We start from the raw sequence: 19,072 nt of genomic DNA, 5'->3' as shown, positions 1-19,072 counted from the left end.
TAACCGACACACTGGCCCCATGCTAACTTTATCCTATTGAGTACGTAAACAGGTGATTTTGCTAACCAATTATTCTAAAGGATGTATACATAATTATATTATCCTCATTATGTTGCTGCAAGTGGAAATACACTTTCTGGGATTTAGCAATGCTCCCTCTCAATTCTTTTAGTTGTCCTGACAGCAGTGGGACACCATAACCGAATCTTTCCACCATCTTTCCCGTAATCGTACCTTCATCCTATTTTTCAACTAATTTCTGAGATATTGCGATGGTAAATATTCATCAATTCTTGACCATCAATTCTGGCAGGTGTTTCTGGGGTAAAACAAAAGGTTGTTTCGGGAACGGGGCATGGATTTTCGTTTACACAATTATATTCCTTCTCTATAGTGGTAACACAGTATTCCCCCTCTCCTGCATATGTGGTTTGTGTTGGCTTCAAATCAGCTCTAACAGCTTTCATTGTACAATTTACTTGTGTTTGATTGAACCCACATGTTGCAATGGGATGGCCCCTTATCTCGTATGGGCACACAATCACTTTTCAACGTGTGTTACAACCTTTCAGCTGAGTTCCTAATATATAACCTCCCAAATTTACTGCACATGGATATAGGTATTGTGATATTGAAAATGACTGCCGTCCCAAATCAATCCTATTTTCTACCCTATGTATTGGCAATGGTCCAGTCTCACCCGTTACTATTGTTAGATACAGAATTAAACCAATGATAGTCCAATTAGTAGTTTCACATTTGACCTGGACAGGGTAAGACTGAACCAACCCTCTGAGTTGACAGGCTGTGATATGCTTTGACAGGGAAGTTAAATGTTCAGCAGTGATCCATGAGGGGACTTCGCTCTCATGTGTCTGTCTCATATTCTCTCAAGATTGTTCCACCAGCCAGGACCCATACATAACACATGCATCATTTTGAGCTGCTTCTATCGAAGCATTGCAGTCTTCTCTGATTAATTCATTGATTGTTTTTGCATGATTCTCTAATTCACTTATTATATCCTTCAAATGAATTGTCATTACCAGATCTTCCCGTAATTGAGTGTCCTGACTATTGCTCTCTTCCCGGAGAACATTTTTCAATTGTATTTTAAGATTTTTAATTGCACCATTTAGTGTTGCCAGATCTATATTATTTGTCACTGAAGCTCCAGTATTAAATCCAGTCGCTAAATAATTTATTAACCCTCTTACTTCTGGGTGTATTTCTGTTTGAAATATAAATTTGTTGCCAGTGATCTGGTCATCTAATTTTATGCTCAACTCAGTAACTTGGTGTAACAGATCTTTTAGACAGTGCCTGTGTTTTTGCCTTGCACCAACTTGTTAATGTCATTACTGTTAAATTTAGCATCACAGCTACCACCTCATGATGTACATTATGATACAGAATCTTTCTAGTTGGAATCAATACCAAACCATTTTATGGTCCCTTCCCGTACTTCAGATAATCCAGTTCACTTGCATTAAGGAGTACTGAATGTGTGTTATAGTCCTTTAAAACACACTGTGGAGCTGCCCACTGTAACATAATCTGTGGATCCCTTTGTTTACAACTATGATCACCATCAGGGCCACATGGGATAAGTTTGGCCCATAAGATGGGAGTCTCCTTCCCTTGATTTATTCTCCATCTAGCGATAGTGGGGTCTGTCATATACTTCGCCTCAGGGAGTACCCTTTTTGCTGACTGCTGGAACATCATCCCTCCCTAAGAAATATATAGTTTCCTGAATGGAATTTACCTTGCCATTTGGACCAACATAACTGGATATAATTATCAGGTGCGCCCATCATCACTATTCTCAGATTGTCTCCTGAGTTATAACCTCCCACCTTTTTCTATTCGCCATTCTCCCTAACTTGTCTCAAAGAGACAAATATGGAATGTCTAAGGTATAGAGTACTTTCAGACTCTGACATAAGTATCTTCCATCGAAACTCACAGATTAAACATACTCCTTTTCCTTCCTTTATTCACCATACTCGTCGCGTTCCTTGAAGAGAACAGTCACCTTTAATCTCTGCATGGCATTCCCACATGTGTACCCTCCCTGGCTCCCAAGGAAAAAGCAAAATCATGATCACTAAGGTTGGACCAATCAAAGAAATTGCCTTTCCAATCTGGATTATCAAAATACACCAGTGTCACCTCTTCCAGAATTTGGAAGGCTATTAACAGGTAACTGATCATTAATGTTTGGGCCCACATCTTCCACTGGTCATCAATCTGGATTTTTCTGAAAAATAAAACAAAATACATCGAGCTCTGTGGGCGAAAATTTTCCTTTTGGACGCAGGCTAGTAGTTAAAGTATTCAGACGAGATAGAGAGGGGGTTAGAGGGGTGGGGGGAGGGGGGTCACAATACTCAAGGAATCAATTATAGCAGTGAGGAGGGATGATACCTTGGAAGGATCATCAAATGAGGCCATATGGGTAGAAGTAAAAAACACAAAAGGGGCAAACATACTGTTGGGTGTGTAGTATAGGCTCCCGAACAATCAGGGAGAGATAAAGGATTGAATAGGTAATTAAATTTCAGGGAATTGTAAGAATAATAAGGAACTAATAGTAGGGGATTTTAACTACCCAAATATTAATTGGGACAGTTTTAGTGTGCAAGGTTGGAAGGGAGCAAAATTCTTAAGTTGCATTCAGTAAAACCTTTTTTTGGCCAGTACGTAGAAAGTCCAACAAGACAGGGGGCAGTTCTGGACCTAATATTCGGAAATGAGCCTGGGCAGGTGGAAGGCGTATCAGTAGGGGAGCATTTTGGAGATAGTGACCATAACTCAATTAGATTTAGGATAGTTATGAAAAATGATAATTTGGGCCAGGAATAAAAGTTCTAAACTGGCGAAAGGGTAATTTTACTAAGATTAGATACAATTTGGCCCAAGTGGACTGGGAGCAGATACTTGCAGATAAAACTGTGTCAGAGCAGTGGGAGGCATTCAAGGAGGTAATAGCAAGAGTACAGGGCAAATAAGTTCCCATAAATACAAAGGTGGGGACCAAGTCCAGAGAACCCTGGATGTCAACGGACATAAAGGTTAGAATTAAGGAAAAAACGAGAAGCTTATGGCAGATATCAGGGGCTCAATATGGCAGATTCCCTAGAGGAGTATAAAAAGTGCAGGGGGTAACTTAAAAAGGAAATTAGGAAAGCTAATAGAGTGCGTGAGAAAGCATTGGTGGGCAGAATAAAGGAAAACCCAAAGGGTTTTTTTAAATATGTAAAGAGCAAGAGAATAACTAGGGAAAGAGCAGGGCCGATTAGGGACCATAGAGGTAATCTGTGTGTGGACCCAGAAGATGTGGGTACAGTCCTCAAAAAATACTTTACATCAGCCTTCACAATGGAAAAGGACGACGCGGGTATCGACATCAGGGTGGAGGACTGTTACATATTAGAGGAAATTAACATAAAGAGAGAGGAGGTACTAGCGGGTTTAGTGACCTTAAAAGTGGATAAATCCGCAGGCCCGGATGAGATGCATCCTAGGATGTTGAGGGAGGCCAGGGAAGAGATAACAGGGACCCTGGAAGTAATTTTCAAATCCTCTTTGGCCACGGGTAAGCTGCCAGAGGACTGGAGGACTGCAAACGTTGTCCCATTATTTAAAAAGAGAGGAAGGGATAGACCAGGAAATTACATGCCAGTCAGTCTAACCTTGGTGGTGGGAAGGTTACTAGAAAGAATTCTAAGGGACAGATTATATCTGCACTTGGAGAGACATGGATTAATCAGGGATAGTCAGCATGGATTCATTACGGGAAGGTCGTGTTTGACAAATTTGATCGAATTTTTTGAGGAGGTAACCAAGAGTGCTGAAGAGGGTAATGCATTTGATGTAGTCTGCATGGACTTTAGCAAGGCTTTTGATAAGGTCCCTCATGGCAGACTGGTCAATAAATTAAGATCCCATGGGATCCAAGGCAAAGTGGCATGTTGGATCCAAAATTGGCTGAGAGGCAGGAAGCAGAGGGTGATGATAGAGGGATGTTTTTGTGTCTGTTTCCAGTGGGGTTCCACAAGGTTCGATGCTGGGGCCCTTGCTGTTTGTGGTGTACATAAATGATTTGGACTTAAATGTAGAGGGTATGATCAAGAAGTTTGCGGATGACACAAAAATTGGCAGGGTGGTAAATAGTGGGGAGGATAGCCGTAAACGGCAGGAGGATATCAATGGACTGGTTAGGTGGGCAGAACAGTGGCAAATGGAATTTAACCCAGAAAAGTGTGAGGCAATGCACTTGGGGAGGGCTAACAAGGCAAGGGATTACACTATGAATGGTAGGACCCTGAGAAGTACTGAAGATCAGAGGCACCTTGGTGTGCATATCCACACATCCCTGAGGGTAGCAGGGCAGGTAGATAAGGTGGTTAAGAAGGCAAACAGGATACCTGCCTTTATTAGCCGAGGCATAGAATACAAGAGCAAGGAACTGTATAAAACGTTGGTTAGGCCACAACTGGAGTACTGTGTGCAGTTCTGGTCACCACATTATAGGAAGGATGTGAGTGCACTGGAGAGGGTGCAGAGGAGGTTTACCAGGATGCTGCCTGGGCTGGAGGGTCTGAGCTATGAGGAAAGATTGGATAGGCTGGGGTTGTTTTCCTTGGAGCAGCGAAGGTTGAGAGGGGACCTGATGGAGGCGTGTAAGATTAGGAGGGGCATTGATAGGGTGGATAGGAAGGCACTTTTTTCATTAGTAGTGAGTTCAATAATCAGGAGGCATAGAGTTAAAGTAAGAGGTAGAAGGATAAGAGGGGAATTGAGGAGAAATCTTTTCACCCAGAGGGTGGTGGGAGTCTGGAACTCACTGCCTGAAAGGGTGGTTGAGTCGGAAACTCTCGTATTTAGAGATTTGTTTGCGTTGCCATTAGCCTCCAGGGTTATGGGCCAAGCGCTGGAAAATGGGATTAGTGTAGTCAGTTCTTTGTTGACCAGCACAGACATGATGGGCCTAATGGCCTCCTGTGCTGTAAAAGTCTATGAGTATATGAATCTAAGAGTTAACAACATTGCCTCTCTCTTCTGCAGCCTTTATTAACCCTATCACTTCTGCATGAGAGTGAATCAGCTCCCATTAAGCCCTGCTTCGCAACGCATACCTCTGCTGGTGTTTTGCCTTCCTGGACAGGGCTGGCTCCCAGCTTGAACTCCTCCTCTGGTGTCCCCTTGGAGTTGGTTATCCTGGATCCCATAATATTGGTTCTGTGGGCCTGATGCTGGCTGCTTTCCCTTTCCGCAAATGTCTCCCTTTAAATAGTTTAATCTGACTAATATGAAACCACTGGACCCAATTAAGAAGTTGGACAGCATACACCCTTGGGCTGGCTTTATCCATAATTCATTATGGTCCTTTGTACAAGAGTTCAAACAGACCAACTCTCAAATAATTTTGCACCATAACCTGCTAACCTATATCCCACTCTTGTGGTTTGCCTAATTCAAGGAGCAATTTATTAGCATGATGTGACCTCCCTATGTTTCCTGCAGCCTCATAGTGGAGGTCTTGCAAGGCCTGTAGGAGGTTTGCTACAAACCATTCCTTAGTAATTTCTCTGACCTGTCTCAGTTAAAGTGGGCACCCACAGGTGTATGGGGGTTCTCATAGGTCTTCCTTTAACCAACTCATGGGGAGAGTATCCAGTTCCCTTGGACTTTCCTGCCCTGATATTTATAAATACCAGTGGTAGAATTTTATCCCATTTATTATTATCTGAATGGCTATAAATTGAGAGGGGGGAATGTGCATCAAGGCTTGGGTGTCCTCGTACACCAGTCGTTGAAGATAAGCATGCAGGTGCAGCAGGTGGTAAAGAAGGCAAATGGTTTGTTGGCCTTCATAGCGAGAGGATTTGAGTACAGGAGCTGGGATGTATTGCTGCAATTATACAGGGCCTTGGTGAGACCACACTTGGAATATTGTGTGCAGTTTTGGTATCCTTATCTGAGGAAGGATGTTCTTGCTATAGAGGGAGTGCAGCGAAGGTTTACCAGACTGATTCCTGGGATGGCGGGACTGACATATGAGGAGAGATTGATTCGGTTAGGATTATATATGCTGGAGTCCAGAAGAATGAGGGGGGATCTCATAGAAACCTATTAAATTCTAATAGGACTAGACAGGTTAGATGCAGGAAGGATATTCCCGATGGTGGGGGAGTCCAGAACCAGGGGTCACAGTCTGAGGATACAGGGTAGACCATTTAGGACTGAGATGAGGAGAAATTTCTTCACCCAGAGAGTAGTGAGCCCGTGGAATTTGCTACCACAGAAAGTAGTTGAGGCCAAAACATTTAATGTTTTCAAGAAGGAATTAGATATAGCTTTTCGGGCAAAAGGGATCAAAGGATATGGGGAGAAAGCAGGAACAGGCTATTGAGTTGGATGATCAGCCATGATCATAATGAATGGCGGGGCAGGCTCGAAGGGCCGAATGGCCTACTCCTGCACCTAGTTTCTATGTTTCTATTTCCCCCCTTGGATCATTAACACTTTCCTCAGTGCTATTGTAGTCGTGCGATTTATGCACTCCACTATTCTGGATGATTGTGGATTATAAGGCAGATGCCACTTGCCCTCAATTCCTAGCAGCTGTAGAGTGTGTTGTATTATCTGACTAGTGGACTGACTTCCTTGATCGGAATCCACAATTTAAGGTAAACCCCACCTTGTAAACACTTCTCATACCAGTGTCTTAGCTGCCCACAGAGCAGTTGCAGATTTACAGGGGTATGCCTCTACCCATTTGGTGAAGTTATCCACCAGTACCAGACAATACTTGTTCCCCCCCTTTGTTCAAGGTAAAGGGCGTATAAAATCAATTTGTATCCCTTGCCATAGACCCTCGACTCTCCTGATGTGTCCCATTATTGCCTTCCTCTTTTATGGATTGGGATTATTGGCGTCACAGATCAAACATCGCTGACACATATCCTCCACACCCTTTCTCATCTCAGACCACAATCCGACATGCCGTAACCTTTCCCAAGTGCTTTTGGGCCCCATGTGGCATGTCCCGAGACCTCCGTGTACCGATTCCATCATTTCCCGGTAACATGTCTCTGGTACTATCCATTTATCATCGTTAAATAACATCCCCTGTTTTATATTGATTTCCGGACTCCGCAACATTCCATCCATGGGCACCCCTCTATTCATGGCCTCAACGGCTGCCTTCAATGCTGGATCTGGACTTTGGTTAGATCGAGGGGCAATGGTATTCCCTCGGTCCCACATTTAGTAACACCTTGTGCCTTTCCTCTGAAAAGAGATCCCATGGTATCCCCATTTTAACCCCTATCTTGGCTATTTTGTTGGCCTCACAATTCCCCTCCCATCTGGGTTCTGATTTAGAATGGGCTTTCACTTTATGGATGTAGTATAGTTCTGGATTTTGTCAGAATGCCTGAAAGATAGTCGTAAGAGGGGTTTAATGGTCAGTGGTTTCCTATCTGTTGAGGTGTATCCCCGCCTTTCCCATGTTGCTAGAAATTCAGTCAATGCATTGAATCTGAGCAAATGATATATGGTGGTGGAAACTTTTCTGGATTCACAACCACATAAGCTATAGCTGCTAACTCTGTCTGCTGAGTACTCGAGTGGCTAAGAAGTTTTAGCCCTAACCACATCTGATTGTCAGGATCGTAAACCCTACAACCTGTTTGCCGTTCTCCTGTCACTACTGAACTTAAACCATCTACATAGATGTCTTGCCCATTTGGGTGTATTCCTTTCTTAAATCCTTCCCCCGTTTCCCAGATGCCTTCAACTGAGCATTCATGTGGTTCGCCTTTGTATAACAGATTTTCTGCTAATTTAGGATCTTGCGATGATTGTACTTTCAGAATTGTGCCTTGTAAAAGCAGGGTCCACTTAGCAATCCTGACACTGGATACTGCTGCATCTCTAATCTTTCCCCCTAGTAATAGCCGTGTTGGTGTATGATAGGTTATAAGATTACAGTCTGAGTCCCAATGTAAACTGCAAAATGATTTATGGCCCAGAAGGTGGCCAATAGGTGGCACTTGCATGGTCGAATACCCCTTCTCCATTTCAGTTAATATCCAGGAGACAATGCCACTGGCCTATGCTTCTCGTGAATCTCCTGCATCAATACTGCACTAAGGCTGCTGTCGCTGGCCGCTACTTCCAAAGCAAATCCCTTTTTCTGACTGATCATTCCGGAGCTGGCACAACTTGAAGACCCCTTTTTAGCAAAGGCCTCTTCACATTTCGGTGTCCAGTTCCATGGCTCTCCCTTTTTCAACAGGGCTAGCAGTGAAGCTGACTTGCCCCCATAGTTTTCAATGAACTCTGAAATAACCCATCAGCCCAAGGAAAGATCATAGTGTAGTCACTGAGGTGTGGCAGGCTAACTTGGCTACTGTCTCCCTCTTTGATTGCTCGATACCCCTTTCCCCTGGTTTAAGACCTAATACCAAAAATTGGACTGCTCGCACCCTTATCTGCACTTTCTTAGGGTTCACCTTCAGTCCTGCTCGCTTCACCAATTGTAAAGGCTCTGTTAAGAGGGCTGCATGTTTTTGCTCAATCTCTGTGAACAGTAATAGGTCATAGAAACATAGAAAGTAGGAGCAGGAGTAGGTCATTCGGCCCTTCGAGCCTGCTCTGCCATTCAATATGATCATGGCTGATCCTTTATCTCAACACTGTACTCCTGTCCTCTCCCCATACCCCTTGACACCTTGATGCAGAAATCTACCTTAAATATATTCAGTGACTTGGCCTCCATAGCCTTCTGTGGTAGAGAATTCCATAAGTTCACCACCCCCTGAGTGAAGAGGTTTCTCCTCAGCTCAATCCTAAATGGTCTACCCCGTATCCTGACACTATGACCCCTTGATCTCGATCCACCCCCCCGGGCCGCCCCAGCCAGAGGAAACATCATCCCAGCATCCAGTCTGTCCAACTCTGTCAGAATTTTATACGTTTCAATGAGATCACCTCTCATTCTTCTAAACTCCAGTGAATACAAGCCTAATCAGCCCAATCTCTCCTCATATGACAATCCTGCCATCCCAGGAATTAGTCTGGTGAACCTTTGTTGCACTCCCTCTATGGCAAGTATATCCTTTCTTAGGTAAGAAGACCAAAATGGCACACAATACTCCAGGTGTGGTCTCACCAAGATCCTGTATAGCTGCAGTAAGACATACTTGCTCCTGTTCTCAAGTCCTCTCACAATGAAGGCCAAAATACCATTTGCCTTCTTAACTGCTTGCTGCTCCTGAATACTTGCTTTTAGTGATTGGTGTACAAGCACACCCAGGTCCCTTTGTACATCAACATTTCCCAATCTATCACCATTTAAATAATACTTTGCCATTCTGTTTTCCTACTGAAGTGGATAACTTCACACTTATCCACACTATACTGCATCTGCCATGCATTTGCCCACTCACACAACTTGTTTAAATCACCTTGAAGCCTCTTAACACCCTCCTCATAACTCACATTCCCACCAAGCTTCGTGTCATCAGCAAACTTGGAAATGTTACATTTGGTTTCCTCATCCAAACCATTGATATATATTGTGAATAGCTGGGGTACCCCACTAGTCACCGCCTGCGACTCTGAAAAAGACCCATTTATTCCTACTCCGTTTCCTGTCTGCTAACCAATTCTCAATCCATGCCACTATATTACTCCTAATCCCATGTGCTTTAGTTTTACACACTAACCTCTTATGTGGGACTTTATCAAAAGCTTTCTGAAAATCCAAATACACCACATCCACTGGTTCTTCCTTATCTATTCTGCTAGTTACATCCTCAAAGAACTCCAGTAGGTTTGTCAAGCACGATTTTCCCTTTCATAAATCCATGTTGACTTTGTCTAATCTCGTTGATATTTCTAAGTGTCCTGTTATCACATATAGACTCAATAGACTCTAGCACTTTCCCTACCACTGAGGTCAGGCTAACTAGTCTGTAATTCACTGTTTTCTCCCTCCCTCCTTTTTTAAATAGTGGGGTCACATTTGTCACCTTCCAATCTGTTACGACTGTTCCAGAATCTACAGAATTTTGGAAGATGACAACCAATGCATCCACTATTTCCATGGCCACCTCCTTTAGTACCCTGGGCCCTGGGAATTTATCAGCTTTCAGTTGTGTTAATTTCTGTAGCACTATTGTTTTAGAAGTACTAATTTCCTTCAATTCATCCTTCTCACTAGACCATTGGTTCCCTAGTATTTCTGGGAAGTTATTTGTGTCTTCCTCCGTGAAGGTGGAACTAAAGTGTTTGTTTAGTTGCTCTGCTATTTCCTTGTTTTCTATTATAAATTCTCCTGTTTCAGACTGTAAGGAGCCTACATTGGTCTTCACTAATCTTTTTCTTTCTACATACTTACATAAGTTTTTACAGTCTGCTTTTATGTTCCTTGCAAGTTTATTCATTCTCTATTTTTCCCCTCTTAATCAATCTCTTGGTCCTTTGCTGAATTCTAAACTGCTCCCAAGCCTCAGGCTTGCTACTTCCCCAGCAACTTTATATGACTCCTCTTTGGATCGAATACTATCCTTAATTTTTTTTTTGTTAGCCATGGTTGGGCTGCTTTTCTTTTATGTTTTTACGCCAGAAAGGAATGTATAACTGTTGCAATGCATACATCTGTACCTTAAATATTAGCCATTGACTATTCACCGTAATGTCATGTCTTTTAATGAAGTTCCCCAATCTATATTAGCTAACTCAAATCTCATTCCTTCATAGTTTCCTTTGTTAAGATTTAGGATCCTAGTTTCAGATTTGACTACTTCACTTTCCATCCTAATGGAGAATTCTGTCATTTTAAAAAATTCATTCATGGGATGTGGGCTTCGCTGGGTGGGGCAGCATTTATTGCCCATCCTTAGTTACCCTTGAGAAGGTGGTGGTGAGCTGCCTTCTTGAACCGTTGCAGACCAAGTGGTGTAGGTACACCCACAGTGCTGTTAGGAAGGGAGTTCCAGGATTTTGACCCAGTGACAGTGAAGGAACGGTGATATATTTCCAAGTCAGGATGGTGAGTGACTTCTAGGTGGTGGTTTTCTCATCTATCTGCTGCCCTTGTCCTTCTAGATGGTAGCGGTCGTGGGTTTGGAAGGTGCTGTCTAAGGAGCCTTGGTGAATTCCTGCAGTGCATCTTGTAGATGGTACACACTGCTGCTACTGTGCGTCAGTGGTGCAGGGAGTGAATGTTTGTGGATGTGGTGCCAATCAAGCGGGCTGCTTTGTCCTGGATGGTGTCAAGCTTCTTCAGTATTTTGGGAGCTGCACTCATCTAGGCAAGTGGGGAGTATTCCATCACACTCCAGACTTGTGCTTTGTAGATGGTGGACAGGTTTTGGGGAGTCAGGAGGTGAGTACTCGTCTTAGCCTCTGACCTGCTCTTGTAGTCACAGTATTTATATGGCTAGTCCAGTTCAGTTTCTGGATAATGGTAAATCCCAGGATGTTGATAGTGGGGGATTCAGTGATTGTAACGCCATTGAACATCAAGAGGTGATGGTTGGATTCTCTCTTGTTGGAGATGGTCATTGCCTGATACTTGTGTGGTGTGAATGTTACTTGCCACTTGTCAGCCCAAGCTTAAATATTGTCCAGATCTTGTTGCATTTGGACATAGACAGCTTCAGTACCTGAGGAGTCGCAAATGGTGCTGAACATTGTGCAATCATCAGCGAACATCCCCACTTCTGACCTTATGATGGAAGAAAGATCATTGATGAAGCAGTTGAAGATGGCTGGGCTGAGGACACTACCCTGAGGAACTCCTGCATTAATGTCCTGGAGCTGAGATGACTGACCTCCAACAACCACAACCATCTTCCTTTGTGCTAGGTATGACTCCAACCACCAGAGAGTTTTCCCCTTGATTCCTATGGACTCCAGTTTTGCTAGGGCTCCTTGATGCCACACTCAGTCAAATACTGCCTTGATGTCAGGGACAGTCACTCTCACCTCATCTCAGGTTCAGCTCTTTTGTCCATGTTTGAACCAAGACTGTAATGAGGTCAGGAGCTGAGTGGCCCTGGCGGAACCCAAACTGGACGTCAGCGAGCAGGTTATTGTTAAGCAAGTGCCACTTGATAGCACTGTTGACGACCCCTTCCATTACTTTACTGATGATGTAGAGTAGACTGATGAGGCAGTAATTGGCCGGGTTGGATTTATCCTGCTTTTTGTGTACGGGATATACCTGGGCAATTTTTCACATAATCGGCTAGATGCCAGTGTAGTAGCTGTACTGGAACAGCTTGGCTCGGGGCACAGCAAGTTCTGGAGCACAAGTCTTAGTACTATTGCCGGAATATTGTCAGGGCCCATAGCCTTCGCAGTATCCAGTGCCTTCAGCTGTTTCTTGATATTATGTGGAGTGAATTGAATTGGCTGAAGACTGGCCTCTGTGATGTTTGCGAACTCCGAAGGAGGCCGAGGTGGATCATCTACTCAGCACGTCTGGCTGAAGATTGCAGGAAATGCTTCAGCAATGGTCACTAAAGGACCCTGTACAACAAGATTATTAATTAAACCCTTCTTTTTGCACAGTACCAAATCTAGGATAGCCTGTTTTCTAGTCAGTTCCTCGACATACTGATCCAAAAAAACCATCTCGTACACACTCCAGGAATTCATTCGCCACAGTGTTATTGCCGATTTGGTTTGCCCAGTCTATAGGAAGATTAAAGGCACCTATGATTACTGTAGCACCCTTATTACAGAAGCATCTCTAATTTCTTGTTTAATGCTTTCCCCTCATTTATCATTACTGTTTGGAGACCTATAGACAACTCCCACTAATGCTTTCTGCCTCCTGTTGCTTCTTAGCTCCATCCAGACTGATTCTACATCTAGATTTTCTGAACCAATATCCCCTCTCACTATTGCACTGATTTCATCCTTAACTAACAACGCCATGCTATCTCCTTTTCCTTTCTGCCTGTCTGTCCTCAATATCGAGTACCCCTGGATATTCAGTTCCCAGCCTTGGTCGCCCTGCAACTGTGTATCTGTAATTGCTATCATAATGTACCCATTTACATCTATTTGTGCTGTTAATTCATCTACCTTATTGTGAATGCTCCGTGCATTCAGATACAGGACCTTTAGACTTTTTTTTTAGCTTTTTTACACATTTGTTTTGTACTAAGGCCCTATTTGCTGCTAGCCCTGGTTTCCTCTGCCTTCCACTTTTGCTGTCTACTTTTCTGCTTTCCTTCCTATCTTTGTTTCCCTCTCTTGTGTCTCCCCACTCAGGTTCCCATCCCCCTGCCCATCGAGTTTAAACCCTCCCCCACAGTACTAGCGAATACCCGAGAGGATATTGGTCCCAGTCCTGCTGAGGTGCAACCTGTCCAGCTTCCCCAGAATTGGTCCCAATGCCTCAGCAATCTAAATCCCTCCCTCCTATACCATCTCTCTGGCCATGCATTTATATGGTCTATTCTTCTATTCCTGATCTCGCTAACACATGGCACTGGGAGTAATCCTTAAATTACTACCATTGAGTTCCTGCTTTTTATTTTATTTCCTAGCTCCCTATTTTCTGCTTTCAGGGCCTCATCCCTCTTTTTACCTATGCCGTTGGTACCAATATGGATCACAACATCTGGCTGTTCACTCTCCCCTTCAGAATGTCCTGCAGCCGCTCGATGACATCCTTGACTCTGGCACCAGGGAGGCAACATATTATCCTGGTGTCATTACTGTGGCCGCAGAAACATCTATCTGTTCCCCTTATGATAGAATCCCCTATCACTATTGCTCTCCTACTCTTTTCCCCCACCCCCTGTGTTGCTGAGCCATTCATGGTGCCACGGAATTGGCTTTGGCTGCATTCCCCTGAGAAACCATCTCCCCAGCAGTATCCAAAATGGAAAATCTGTTGGAGAGGGAGATGGACCCAGGGAACTCCTGCACTACCTGCCTAGTGCTTTTATTCTGTCTGGCAGTCACCCATTCCCTTTCTTCCTGTGCACTCTTTACCTGTGGTGTGACCACCTCACTGTATATGCTATCCACAAAGATCTCATCCTTGTGGATGCTCCACAGTGACTCCAGGTGCAGCTCCAGCTCCAAAACACGGATTTCAAGTAACTGCAGCTGGAGGCACTTCCTGCACACTGGTCGCCCTAGACACTGGAAGTATCCCTGAATTCCCACGTCGCACAGGAGGAGCATTCCACTTGGCCAAGCTGTCCTTTAATTTTACTTCCTCTAGTTTAGAGAATATTAAGGACCGAAGAAATACTTACCAGGTCCTACTTACCAAGGCTGCTTATCTTCTTACTGAGGAAAAGTAGAAAATGAAAGGATCACCTCCTTTCTTGTTCACCGAACTCCCTCTCTCACTAAACTCCAACTAAAGCACTCTAATGCAGTCTGCAGCAGCACTTCAGTACAGCCAAAAGCAGCACTTGATGACTTGCTTTTATGCTGTCTGAATCTAGCTTCTGAAAACCTGTTTAAGCCAGTTAACTAATTTACTAGTTGCAGTTTCAAACAGAACCTGTATAACCCCTGTTTTAAAGCTGGACTAAAACTCACCTCCCAGCCCAAAGAACAACTTTTAGTTAATTGCTAAATTAAAGAAAGATTAGACTTTAGATAGAAATTAACCCTTAAAAGTCCCTCAGTTGAATCAAGCACCCAGGCTGGCTGAAAACTTTCAATTCATTTTCCATACATTGATGGAGTATGGATGGACTATTGTGAAAACTCTGAGGAAGGCATGTCCATGTATACTGTTGACCATTAAAGGTAAAGGCAAATTTGTATTGATCTTCCCGATCTATGGGAATTGACCAAAATACTTTGAAATGTCTGGCTCAGAAAACACTGTGGCTGTTGGGGGTATAACTGCTATCAGTCTGCCACTGCAGCTACCATGGGTGCGCAGGCAGGAATATTCTTATTTAAGACCTGATAATTCACTGTCAGCCTCCATGACCCATCTGGTTTATGAACTGGCCAAATAGGAGAATTGATATGTGTGGCTATTTGTCTTAATACCCCTTGCTCTACTAAGGAACCAACCATAGTAGTCAGATCTGCCTCTCTTGGAAAGTTGTACTGTCTTTGAGGTCGTGACATGGGGTCTCCATCAATTCTAACCTCCATCCCTTTCACTCGCCACAATCATTTTTGTGCCAGGTAAAAGCTTTTACATTCTGTGTTATTATCCCCCGAAACCCGGGAGAGACTGACTCCACTAGGCTGGTTAAATTGTACGACCGTAAACTTGCTATCTGCCCCTCTGCTTATGTTTTACTGAGGGAATAACCAGAATTCCTCTGCCCTTTCCTATTCCCCTCTCCAAGCAGTGATTGCAAAGATCCACTACAACATCATGGGCCTTCACCCAATCCGATCCCAATATTCCGACCCCTGTGCCTGACCATTTGATTAATATACATGATCACTGAGTTTGTCGTGGTCCCACCTCAATTTCCAGAGGAACTGACACTGCCCCCATTGAACCATCTCCAGCAAAACCCTCTAGAGAGTAAGGTGCCCCACTTAACCAAAGACTGTTAAATGGAGCCTCACAGTAAATAACTGTGAGATGTTCCTGTGTCAACTAAATAATTTCCGCCTCGTCCCTCCACATTGACATAAACGCAAGGTCGCCCGTAAGAATCACACTTGAGTGGACATCAAGTATTCAGGCTGGGAGTGGTCCTGTCATTGATGAACGGGAGGGAGTGGGGGTGGGAAGTGAAGTAAGGCCTCCCCAACCACAGTTACAATCAGTCTCTTCCTTTTCTCTATTGCAGCCTCAACTGCTGCTGCTATCCGTTTTTCCAAATCCTGATTCTGACCCTCTGTCCCTGATTTTCCCTCTTCGTGAGGAAACTTTGTATTTCCCTTTCTTAGCGGCTGTTAACAATTTTTTCGGAAGTGGCCTGGAAGACCACAATTAAAAACATTTAGGCTGTAATCTCTCTTGCAGGGTCCTTCCTGCTTCCACCGTTTCCTCTCTTTTATCTCCTCCACCTTCCCCTTCTCCCTAGAACTTCTTGCCCCTTTCTCAAAACGAAGGGTCATTTTTCTTACCACTGCCTCCTCAGTTGTAGGCTGATGTTCTGGGTCAAAATCTTCAAATCCCGCCCCCTTATATATGGCAGAGCGTGGCTAACTCAGGTCCAGAGCCAGTCCTTAAGTCATCTCGATCATCTAACTGCTACATTCGTTCTGATATAAACAGCCCACAGCCTGTCTGCGAATGCAATGGACTCTCATCCGGTCGCTGCTGAGTTTGCTGCAGCAGCTCAAAGGGGTTTCCCCTTGTCAGACCCATAGCCCCCCACCCGATTTTTCATACCTTCCCATGTACCCACCCCCATTTTCGCCTCTCTAGGCAGAGTCTGATAAACATCTGGAGCTAAAGTAAATGAGAACAATTTGTTCTTTTCATTCTCATCTAATCCATGTAACCCTGCAAGCTGATCAATTTCCAGGAAGTGTCCATAAGGCTCTTCCCCTCTTTGTGTTACTAGCCATCTTCTGCAATTCCCCTGAAGTCTATGGGACAATGACCTGCCTGTCCGAGGGTCCTAATGCCCCTTCTGGTCCACCTGCGGTGGGTGGTTGGTATCTAGACTGCCGCACAGGTGCCATTCTTCTGGTCTCCCTGTCGGGCGGCCAGTCATTTGTCCATCACTATCTTCTCCTTCCTCATCAGAGGTTCCAGGGCTGGAGTGTGGCTCAGTTCATAGCACCCTCGCCTTTGAATCAGAAGGCTGTGGGTTCATGTCACACTCCCGGAAAACCAAGAACTGTGATTGTACTCGAAAGAGTTGCAATCTGTGACTGTTGATAACTCGAAAGAGTTTCCCGGAAACCAAGAACTGTGAATGTACTCGAAAGAGTTACATGCGATCTGTTGATAACTCGAAAGAGTATCAGAGGTTCCACAATGATCCAATTCACGGAGATCTGATGCACTGAATGCACAGACCATCCCACGCTGCTGTTGCACTTTAGTTCCTATTGCAACCAGCTCTCGCTTGCAAGCAGCATGATCTGCCTGTTCCACCACCACCCCCTCTCTCTCTCTCTCCCCGCAGCACTCTGCCCATCGGTCAGCTCCTGTGGAATATTTTTCCCACTCCTCCTTTCTCCTTCCCTCTCCTCTAGGAGCTGACCGAGAATATGTTCTGTAACTGCACGCTGCCCTTCCCTTCTCTGAAAAGGTTCGACAATTCGTCTTCTTGCTTCTTTATCAGCTAATTTAGTTTTATACTCCTCCAATTCTTGCTCCTGATCGCCAATCCTCACTTCTATTCCCATCACTTGGCTCTCTAAGTTCATGCATTTTCTCCCGTAGTGCCAACACCAGTCTGCCTTTAACAGCCCTGTTTTATACACAGATCACCCATCTAAAGTTCCGCCTCAAAGACCGGATCATCTAGGTTGCTCAATGAGTCGAATCCGTCCCTCTTTCAGGGGTAACTTAGCTCTAAGATACTTCTCTATAGCCTCATCAATGTTCGTCTTCGGGCTCCTGTCTGGCTCACCAAAAATCTGTAGGGAGTAGGACGAGAGAGCCCCTTTCAGAGTCTCACTTAGGTTCGGAGCCGTAACCTGGGTGTAACAGGAATGAGCGACTACGACAGGTAATGTGTTAAAACAACAATTTTATTGAATTACGATTATAATAATAAAACAGTAATAATGATATGAGAATTATAATTGATAAATTAAAAAAGAAAAATAAGTAAAAAGAAAGAAAGGTAACTTTATTGAAAGGTGAAAGCATTTTATATATATCAGAAGAAAAGAAGACAGTTTTTTTAAAGCAAACAATAACTCCAATTTGGCCTGTTCCACGCATCAAGAGGTTTTTCATCCGCAAAGGCACCCAGAAAGCTAGAAAGGAACAGAGGGAAATGTCCCGACTCCAGAAAAAGATGCAGAATCTGCTCCGGCTGCAGTCGATGGGGGTCGATGTCAAGGAGGAGCTCCAAGAGGTGAAGGGCCAGCAAGCCTCGCACTTTGCCTCGGAGGCCTCCAAGATCATCTTCCGTTCCAGGGTCCGCTCCGTGGAGCAGGATGAGACGTGCTCACGTTTCTTCTTCCAAAAGGTACACAGAGAGCGCTCTGTGATCAGCAGCCTGAAGGAAGAAGACGGCTCAGTAAAGTCATCACGGTCCGACATTCTGAGGATCAGCAAATCCTTTTATGCCGGACTGTATGACGTGAAGCCCACGGACAGCACGGCCTCCCAGTCCTTCCTGTCCTCTATCACGGAGGTCTTAGACCACAGTACGCGGGAGAGCCTAGACAAACCGCTAACTCCTGACGAACTGACTAAGGCCCTCGAGTCCTTCGAGAAGAGTAAAACCCCCGGAAGCGACGGCTTGCCGGCGGAGTTGTATTCGGCTCTGTGGGACTTGATCGGCCCAGACCTGCTAGGGGTGTACGAGAGTATGCTCCTGGCCGGTAGTATGTCAGAATCCATGAGGAAAGGCATCATCACCCTCATCTACAAGCACAAGGGGGAAAGGGAGGAAATTAGAAATTGGCGACCCATTTCACTGTTGAATATGGACTATAAGATTCTGTCCAAGGTCATCGCCAATCGGGTCAAATCCGCTCTGGAATTGGTGATTCACCCTGACCAGACCTGCTCTGTGCCAGGCAGGAAGATCTCTGACAGCCTGGCGCTGCTCAGGGATACGATTGCCTATGTACAGGACAGGGGTGTGGATACCTGCCTCATCAGCTTGGATCAGGAGAAGGCCTTTGACAGAATATCGCACACCTACATGGGGGATGTGCTCTCCAAAATGGGGTTTGGGGAGGGAATTCGAAATTGGATCGAACTGCTCTACACTAACATCAGTAGCGCAGTCTCAATCAATGGGTGGGAAACAGATAGCTTTCCGATTAAATCTGGAGTCAGGCAGGGCTGTCCTCTCTCGCCTGTCCTTTTCGTGTGCTGCATAGAACCCTTTGCCGAGTCCATCAGGAAGGATCCGGGCATAAGAGGAGTGACGATCCCAGGCAGTGGAGGCACTCA

General features: G+C 44.6%; 1 long non-coding RNA gene across 1 annotated transcript; it reads right to left on the bottom strand.

Moving 5' to 3' along the window:
• Positions 1–171: 171 nt before the first annotated feature.
• Positions 172–16,137, bottom strand: LOC144691927 (uncharacterized). The gene is made up of 3 exons (XR_013579233.1): positions 16,105–16,137; positions 14,304–14,337; positions 172–319 (listed from the first exon to the last, which is right to left on the bottom strand). It is a non-coding gene; the product is annotated as an uncharacterized LOC144691927 (long non-coding RNA).
• Positions 16,138–19,072: the final 2,935 nt, after the last annotated feature.

This window comes from Cetorhinus maximus, chromosome 16 (genome assembly GCF_964194155.1).
Source record: "Cetorhinus maximus chromosome 16, sCetMax3.hap1.1, whole genome shotgun sequence".
Taxonomy (NCBI): domain Eukaryota; kingdom Metazoa; phylum Chordata; class Chondrichthyes; order Lamniformes; family Cetorhinidae; genus Cetorhinus; species Cetorhinus maximus.
This window is presented reverse-complemented; position numbering and strand designations above follow the sequence as displayed.